Below are 9,809 nucleotides of genomic sequence, written 5' to 3' on the forward strand. Positions count from 1 at the left end.
GGAGTTCAAGCACATCTTGGGAGGGCCACAGGTTCCCTACAGGCCTGGTCTTATAGCTACTGAGCAGCAAAATGTGCATGCATGCTCACACACCAACACATGTGTAGGCGTGCATCAGGCATGGTTGGGGAAGGGCTGCTCACCTCTGCCCGCCCGCAGAAAGGTGGGTCGTGTGTTTGTGTCTATGCACGGATGGCTGGAAGTGAGTGAGGAGAGAGAGGCTGTTTAGATGCCTGTCAGTAGCCCCAGCTGGGAAGTGTGGTGGGGGGTGGGGAGTTGTGGGAAGGGAGGAGGCTGGTGAAACAAACGCGGAAAGACCAAAAAAAGCTTCAATTAATTATTCATCTGAGGAAGTGAAGTGTAGAAAATACAACATGGAAAAAAACAAGCTCTGAACGACTGGGCTGATGGTTGGAGCGGGCAGGGTGGCTGGGGGGGAGGTAGAGGAAGAGAGGAGGGGTGGAAGGTACAAAGGGAGGGGGCAAGGAGAGAACAGCAGTCCCAGAGGCTCTGTGTGAGTGAGAGAGAGAGAGAGAGAGAGAGAGATGGAGGCAGCTGGCCATTAACCCTTCGGGTGCTGACACTGCAAGCAGGGCTGTCAAATCCTTCAGGTGCTGCTGGATTCCCACCTCCTGTCACCCATGACCCTTAAGCCATGCTGGCTGCTCAGCCTGATGCATGTTTGGAAGTTCAGCAACAGCTGGGAGGGCTGCAGGGTTCCCCTCCCACCACACCCCTGTCCTAGACACATATCCCAACCAATTAGGGATCCCATATTAAATGCACTTGCAGAGGTGCAAAGCAAGGATGGGGAGGAGGGCTGGGCGATATCTGGTTTTCAACATCGCAATATATCACCAGCTAAACATCATGATATACCAACATATCACAATGTCTGGAATAAGGACGGAACTGTAGAGGCAAAAAGTAGGGCTGGGAGGTAACTGGTTTTCAACATCTCAATATATCACCGGCTAAACATTGTGATATACTGATATATCACAATGTCTGGAAAGAGAACAGAGCAATGTAGAGGCATTGGCTGGCCTCACACATCAAAATTATGAAACCAATATCATGATATGGACTTCAGACTGGTTTTGGACAATATATCACCCAGCCCTAATGGGGAGACCATAGACCTCCAGATATTCTTAGACTCCAACCCCTGTCAGCCCTAGCCAGCATGGCCAATAGTTCCATGCATGGCCAATAGCTGCTGGGTGACCTTGGGCTAGTCACACTTCTCTGAAGTCTCTCAGCCCCACTCACCTCACAGAGTGTTTGTTGTGGGGGAGGAAGGGAAAGGAGAATGTTAGCCGCTTTGAGACTCCTTCGGGTAGTGAAAAGCGGGATATCAAATCCAAACTCTTCTTCTTCTTCCAGGGAGGATGGGAGTTGTAGTTCAGCAACATTGGGAGGGGCACAGGTTCCCACCCCTGTCCTAGGCACATGCCCCAACCAATCAGGGATCACATATGAAATGAACTTACCCAGCCAATATAGCCAACCGTCAGGGAAGATGGGTGCTGGAAGTCCAATATCTGGAGGGCCATGAGCTCCCCAACTTGTGCTTTACACCTCCATAAGCGCATTGAACCTGTGAACCCTGGTTGGTTGGGACACGGGTAAAGGACAGGGGTGGGAAACACTGCGGCCCTCCAGATGTTGCTGGACTCCAACTCCCATCATCCCTGGCCAGGCTGGCTCAGAGGAGTCAGGAGTCCAGCAACATTTGGAGTTAAGCTCCAGCTGGAGGCCATGAAACACCCTGCGCACGCTCAGAGGCACTGCACTTTTAACCTCCTCACTTTTTCTGGATCTGAAGCAGGTATTCCGACCGCGTTTCTACAGCCACACGCCATGGCAAATAAAGCAGAGTGTTTTTAATGCCATTGCTGTTAGGGGAATCTGTATTTTGTTCTGTAAATCTTATTATTACAATTGTAATGATACAAATGTTCTGATCTTTATGTTGTATTGATATTATGCTACGTAGTGACATTTGCGTTGTATGTGGTGAAGCGCCCTGGGAACTTCTGTCGAAAGGCGGTATATAAATTTAATTAATAATACTAACAGTCTGGGGCTTAGGAACCTTTGAGACAGTTACAGAGGGAAGACTGAGAAGAGGTCTGTTTCCTCCTTAATCCAGTCCCCCTCCCAAAATGCAGGGATTCAGCTCTTTTGAGTCTCACCTCTGCCACAGACATGTTGCAGTTGCCAAAATAATTCTTTATACTGCCTCCACCCCGCCCCCCTCCAGCATGACGCAATTCATGATTTTGGCTGACATTGCAAGGTTGTCGTTTGCAAGATTGTTGCAAGGATTGCCAATCACTGATCCCCATTTCAGCCGCACCATTTCTACCCACAGAACAACCCAAGTGGAATAAATTAGGGTGAGAGAGAGAGCAAGTGGCCCAAGCTCACTCCATGAGCTTCGTGGCTGATTTGAACTCGGATCTTCCCAGTTTTCGCCTAACCACTGCCCCACACTGGAAGGTCAGGAACCGGCTTATACCTGTATAACAGATCTGAAGTAGGGTGAACCGACGCCTGGGAAATCTTGCAGACACCAGGATTATCAGGGAGCTTCAAACATCACCTAGTAAGCTGAATCTTGGCAGACAGATAGTCTGGGACACCCCAATTATTACAGAACAGTCTGAAAGCAGGATTATCTGTACACAGCTCCCTCAAAATGCTGGGGCTTGCATTTAAAGGACATTTCAAAGCACAGATTCACCCCCCAAAAAGAATCCTGGGAACTGTAGTTTGCCCCCCCCCCCCGGAGCTACATCTTCCAGTGCCTTTAAGAAATTACAGTTCCCAGGATTTGGGGGTGGGTGGGCAGTGGAAGTTATGTGCTTTAAAAGTATGGTGTGTACACAGCCAAAGGGTACCCCAAAACAGCTAAGTCATGTAAAAGCTAAAGAACACCACAGATATACGGTATTCCAAGACCTTCTGACCCCTAAAAAAAGAGAGCCCTAAAAAAATTTCCGCCTAAAAGTGGGGAGGGAGGGGAGAAGACCTGCCACCAAATTTGGCACACAGCAGTGAATGCTAGAAAAACAGAGAAAACGGAGCATTTCACTGTCAGAATGCAGGGCAAAGCATTCACCATGGAAGACGGTGTGGTGAGTGTCACTCTAGGACCTGTGAGTCCTGGGTTCGAAACCCTATTTAGTCATGGAACTCACTGGGTTGAACTTTGTGCCACTCGCCGCTTCCCAGCCTAACCTACCTCACAGGGTTTTTGCAGGGATTAAATTGGGGGGGGGGGAGCCACATACGTCACCTCGAGCTCCCCGGAGAAATATGTGGGATATGAATGCCGTAAAAAAAGAAGTATCTGAAGAAGAAGTGTGCATGCACAGGAAAGCTCATACCAAGAACAAACTTAGTTGGTCTCTTAAGGTGCTACTGGAAGGAATTTTTTTATTTTATTTTGTAAAAAAAAAGAAGGTAAGAAAAGCCCTGCTGGATCAGGCCCGTGGCCCATCTACTCCAGCATCCTGTTCTCAATGCGGCTAAACCAGGTACCCGTGGGAAACCACCAGGCAGTACCTGAGCACAAGACCATTCTCCTTGTGAGAGCCAGTGTGGTGTAGTGGTTAAGAGCGGTAGACTCGTAATCTGGGGAACCGGGTTCGCGTCTCCGCTCCTCCACATGCAGCTGCTGGGTGACCTTGGGCTAGTCACACTTCTCTGAAGTCTCTCAGCCCCACTCACCTCACAGAGTGTTTGTTGTGGGGGAGGAAGGGAAAGGAGAATGTTAGCCGCTTTGAGACTCCTTCGGGTAGTGATAAAGCGGGATATCAAATCCAAACTCCTCTTCTTCTTCTTCTCCTCTCTTGAGGTTCCTAGCAACTCATATTCAGAAACCACTGCTTCCTCCAGACACGGAGGTTGAGCACAGCCACTGTGGCTAGCTGCAGTCAATAGCCCTCTCCTCCATGAATCTGGATTTGTCTAATCCTCTTTTAATCCAGGTTGGTGGTAGTTTAACTAAATACTTTTGATAGATGATAGATAGATAGATGGAGGGATAGACAGACAGACCTCATAGGTCAGGGCTCCAGAACAGAGTCTGACACAGATGCGTATATATGGAACAGAATATTGGGATGGGAGAGGCTTCCACCAGTTTCGATTTGGAGTGAGTGGGGCACATGAACCCATAGTAGCCAGGAACTTGCATAACTTTGCAGAAAACAAGCTTCGCCAACGTATCTGCCCGAGTATAATTGTACATACAGATACGCACACACAACAAACCGCTGGTTTGTACCCCTTTGGAAAGCATGCTTGCACAAAGGATACAGAACATCCCCCCCGGTTTTAATTCAGCATGCCCGCCAGGGTACAGCATTTACCACCGCGGTGGAGCGATGTGACTGACGGGCGCTCCGGCAGCGGCGAGGCTGGCACCCTTCCTCTTGGCACCTCACCAGAGACAAGATTGAGGCACGCTGCCTGCAGAACCCCCCCACCCCACCCCCCTTGCGATCTCCCGCCCACAGCGCAGCCGTCAGGAACCGTGGCAGGTTGACGGCACAAGCAGTGCCGACAGCGAGAACGGGCAGTGCCAACGACGACGGTGGATGAGTTCGTTACAGGCAGTTTGGGGGGGGGGGAGGAGAGAGAGAGAGAGAGAGAGAGAGAGAGAGACAGAGGAATGGGATTCACAGCTGAAGCTCTGTAGCAGGGAGCTGCAAATGTGTTGGCTTTCTGTCTGCCTCTTTTGTGCCAGCCACCACCTTCTGCCACTCTGTGCCACCCTTGCGCAGCAGTGGGAATTTCTCTCTCCCTCCCCCCATCCGGCGATGTATGGAAATAACTCCCCCTACACAGCATTCTCCTGTGGATGAAAACACACATAAAAGGCACACAGACCTCCACATGCCGTTATAAACACACTACCGTCATGTGGAAGGGGAACACCAGGCCCAACACGGAGCCTGCATCATGAGTGCATTCCTGGGCCTTGGATCAGTGGCAGGGCATTACTATTATTATTATTATTATTATTATTATTATTACCCTGCCCATCTGACTGGTTGCTCCAGTCACTCTAGGTAGCTTCCAACAAACATAAAAGCACAATAAAACATCAAACATTAAAAACTTCCCAAAACAGGGCTGCCTTCAGGTGTCTTCAGAAAGTTGTGTGATTATTTATTTCCTTGGCACCTGATGGGAGGACATTCTACCGGACTGGTGTCATTACTGAGAAGGCCCTCGGCCTGGTTCCCTGTAGCTTCACTTCTCACAGTAAGGGAACCACCAGAAAGCCCTTGGAGCTGGACCCAGGCTGAACGATGGGGGTGAAGACGCTCCTTTGGGCACCTGCTCTGCGTGCAGAAGGTCTCAGGTCCAATCGCCAGCATCTCCAGGTATGGCTGGGAGAGAACGCTGCCCTAAAACCCTGGAGAGCAGCTGCCAGTCAGTGTAGTCAATACTAAGCTAGATGGACCAATGGGCTGAATCAGTATACAGTGGCTTCCTGTGTGCCTATCTCCTGATGAAGCTGAGGACATTCCCTGCCTGAAAAACCTCGAAAGAGTGCTGCTGCTGCCAGTCAGTGTATGCAATAGAGCGCTAGATGGACCAGTGGTCTGACTCAGAAGAAGGCAGCTTCCTAGGTTCGCTCTTCCTACAGCTCTGTGGAGTGAAGCAGCCTGCATTCCTAGGTCCATGTGGCACAAGGCACATGAAGGCGATTTCGGGAGACATGCCGGTTTCTTCCAGGGTGGCTGGGTTCTGGAGGTGCTCGAGATTGAACCTGTGACCTTCTGCATGCCAAGCAGAGGCTCTGCCACTGATCAGCAGCCGTTCCTCATGGGTAGGAAGGCGGCACACGCAGCCCAAAAGTGTCCCCTTGCCAGGTCCCGGAGGAACAACCCATGCCCGTTCCTTTGCTGACCAAGGGGGGAACAAATGCCATCACTCGGATTTGGCTCGGCTGAGCGCGAGGGGGTGGTTGTTTTTGTCGCTTTTTCGGCTCTGATTCATTTCCCCAAGCCGGTGGCAGGCGGCTCCGTTTCCACGTGCTGGCTCTGGGAGAACGCCAGGCTTACAACAACAACAACAAAATGGGGAGGGGGTGGGGTGGTCCGCCAACGGGTGGCAAGCTGCCGGCACTCGGCAGAGTTCGGCCCTGGGACGCCAGCAGCTAGAGAGAGCGAGCGCACACCGGGGACTAGGAGACTGACTGCTCAGGGAGGGGCAGCCAAAACGCTTCCCAAAGGCGTTTCGGAGGCACAATGGCACACATCACCAAAATGAAGGAGAAGGACCGGGTGCCTAGATGTGGTGGAAAGATTGAGGAGGACCTGCATCCAAATCTTGCCTCAGAGAAAAACTCCTGCAAGCCGGGCTCTCTCAGGCCACGTTCGCATCACACATTTAAAGCTGTATCATGTCACTCGAAACAGTCATGGCTTCCCCCCAAAGGATTCTGGGAGCTGTTGTTTGTCGAGGGCGCCAAGAGCTGTCTGCGGTCCGCCTGTGAGGGGAATCGGGGTCTCCGCACAACGGCACCCTTAACAAACAACCGTTTCCCAGGATTCTCCGGGGGGGAAGCCATGACTGGAACCACCACGCTTTAAATGCAGGGAGTGAACGTGGCCTGAATCTCTCCCTCGTGCGGCAGGGCCTGGATCCTGGACTCGGGTACTCTATACCTGCCAAGTGCCCCAGAGAAAACGGGCCGTCGCGATCTCGCATGCCCCTGTCTGGAAAAAGCCGTCATCTTGCATGTCACCAAAAAGCATGCGTTTTTGGGGTGCCACGCGAGATGCGCCCGAAGAAAAGTGTTTTTCGGCGGACGAGACTGCGGCGCGGGTCACATGACTTACCCCGGGAGCGCACCCCGGAAGACAAGCGTCCCTGTTTTTGATCAGAAAAAGAAGTATGGTACAGTACCCCTACCTCAGGGTTGGGGAACCGCTGGCTGGCATGTTTCCAAGGGGCATTAGGAGGAGGCCTGGGGTGTGTGTGTGTTTGCATCTTTGTGTGTGTGAACTGCCTCCTCCTGCCCTGGTTAATATTTAACTGTGGCTTCCTGTGACAGAACAGCTCCCAGTGTAGTGCATAGACAGTGTTCAATAAATCATTGCACAGGGCGGTGGAGGCAGGAGCAAAGGGGTGTGTGTGTGTGGGTTGGGGGGGTGCATTGCAGCTGGAGCGGGCGGTGGGCGATGGGGGGGGGCGCGTGATAATGGAGATTGCCGAGCAGAGAGCAGGATAAATTATTCATTAAATAAATAAACACGGAGCGAGCTTGCAAGGAGCAGGCGGGAGCGTCGCGGGGAAAGAGGCCTTGGCAAACAGGCCTGGCATGAAACCGTCACCCCCTCCGGGGACCCCCGGCGATGGAAACCTAGTCCACATAAAAGGGGGAGGGGTGAGGCACGCCCAAGGTGCTACGCGTGGCACCCGAGACGTGGAAGTCAAACCGCGGCTCCTCGCGATCCAGCCGTCGCCCGTTAAGTGCCGTGACCGGAGGAACGTGTCAAACAAATGTAGGACAAAAACCTGGAGTCTGTTGAACACATCGTACTTTTAAAGGACGTTTAAAGCACCTCCAAGGACCCTGGGAACTGTAGTTTACCCCCCCCACACAGCAACCTTTCTTAGCACACGTAACAAACCGCAGTTCCCGGGTTCCTTGGGGAGGAGGGGGTGTTTTAAATGCACACCCTACATTTAAAGCACACTTCCCTCCCGAAAGAGTCCTGGGAACTGTGGTTTTGGCCCCCACAGAGCTACGATTCTCAGCACCCCTAGTCAAACCACAGTTCCCAGGATTGTTGGAGGCGTGTGCTTTAAATGTATGGTATATGTGCAGCCATACTCTGCTTAATGGTATATGTCTTTGAATTAAAAAGCACATTTTTAAAAAATAAAGCGAAACCTAATTTTTCTAAATGTTAATCATTTTGATTCAAATAAAACGTCCCAAACAAAACTGGGTTTTAATTTTCTAAGCAGTTCCATAGTTTTATTTCAACCTAATACAAATAAAACACTGATAACCATAAAACATGAGTAACTGAGTAGACCAGGCTGAGCCCCACCCGCAGTGCCCCAGCCCAACTGCTATCACACCTCTGACTACAGTAGTCTCTCCACTGAAATGTGTGAGCACCAGAGAACCCCAAAAGAAAGTTGAATACATGCTTGCAGTTGGCAAATCATATTCAGGATGTTAAATGTCCAAATGTCAGCTTTTGATTTCAGCTGCGTCCACACCATATATTTAAAACACATTCCCCACTCAGAAGAATCCCGGGAACTATAGTTTCCCCCTTAGAACGCTACAATTCCCAGCACCCTTAACTACTGTTCCCAGGATTCTTTTCATGGGGTGTGCGATTTAAATGTATGGTGCTTATGCTGACTTTTTAAAAACCATTGTGGTCACATCCGCACCTTACATTTAAAGCAGTGTCATACCACTTTAAACCGCCATGGCTTTCCCCAAAGAATCCTGGGAACTGTAGTTTGTTAAGGGTGCTGAAAGTTGTTGGTAGGAGGCCCCTATTCCTAGAGCTGCAATTCCCAGATTTCGCTAGAAGGCAGGCTGATTGTTAAAACACTCTGAGAACTCTGAAAATCGCCTGGCATCCCTGCAGAACATTGGTCAATTGATTGATCAGTCCATTGGTCAATTGATTGCATTTCTATCCAGCTTTTTCTTCAAGGAGCTTAAAGTGGCATACATAATTCTACTCCCTCTCTTCATTTAATCCACAAGACAACACTGGAAGATGGACTAGCCCAGTGTTTTTCAACCTTTTTTGGGCAAAGGCACACTTGTTTCATGAAAAAAATCACGAGGCACACCACCATTACAAAATGTTAAAAAAATTAACTCTGTGCCTATACTGACTATATATAAAGTAATTCTCTTGAATTTTTCAATTTTTCCCACGGCACACCAGGCAACATCTCGCGGCACACTAGTGTGCCACGGAACAGTGGTTGAAAAACACTGGACTAGCCCAAGGTCACACCCAGTGAGCTTCAAGGCCAAGGAGGAAGTTGAACGCTGGTCCCTCCCAGGTCCTAGCCCGACACTCTACCACAATGGATAGACCTTGTTCTGTCATGCTGCCAGCCTGAATCTCCACCACAAACTCAGAAATGCTAGGACTGTATATCTCTGCACTGCAAAACCCAGACTTCCTTCCCACCGCCCAGCTTCAGAAGAGGGTGGCCGATGGGAGAGCACTGCGTCCCCACCCACCCCAGTTCACCCAGATCCCACGGTTAGGGGGTGGGTGCCTTTCTCCCTTCCCCTGCCCATTGTTCCATTTCCTGTTTCCTTTTTTAGCGCCACGGTGCCTATTAAAATTGAATGAGGCCCTCATGGCTCGTCGGGTTGAGTCAACGTCTCGCCAGCGCTGAGCCCGCTACGCTTCCCCGCCCTCCCAGCAAGGGTCCAGGGGGCTACGCTGAAGACGGTGGCAATACGGACCACCTCTCCCCAGGGCATCCATGGGGTTGCCAGCTGGCTATGGTGTTTTGCAAGCTCAAAACGGGGGGGGGGGGACTGTGTGTGGGCAGGAGGACATGCGAGGGTGTTAAGCCTCCAGGTGGGTTCTGAGAGGCTCCGCCTGCAAATCGCCAGGTATTGCATTAGCCCCACCCAGAGCCAACAGATCGCCCTGTGGCTCCACCCTTGGATTGGCTAACTTCAGCTCTCGCATTCTAGCTATTCAGCTGCTAGGTGGACCAAGAGTCAGACTCAGGATAAGGCAGCTCCTTCCTATGTTCCTTTGACCCGTGGCATAACA

Source organism: Lacerta agilis, chromosome 17 (genome assembly GCF_009819535.1).
Source record: "Lacerta agilis isolate rLacAgi1 chromosome 17, rLacAgi1.pri, whole genome shotgun sequence".
Lineage (NCBI taxonomy): Eukaryota > Metazoa > Chordata > Lepidosauria > Squamata > Lacertidae > Lacerta > Lacerta agilis.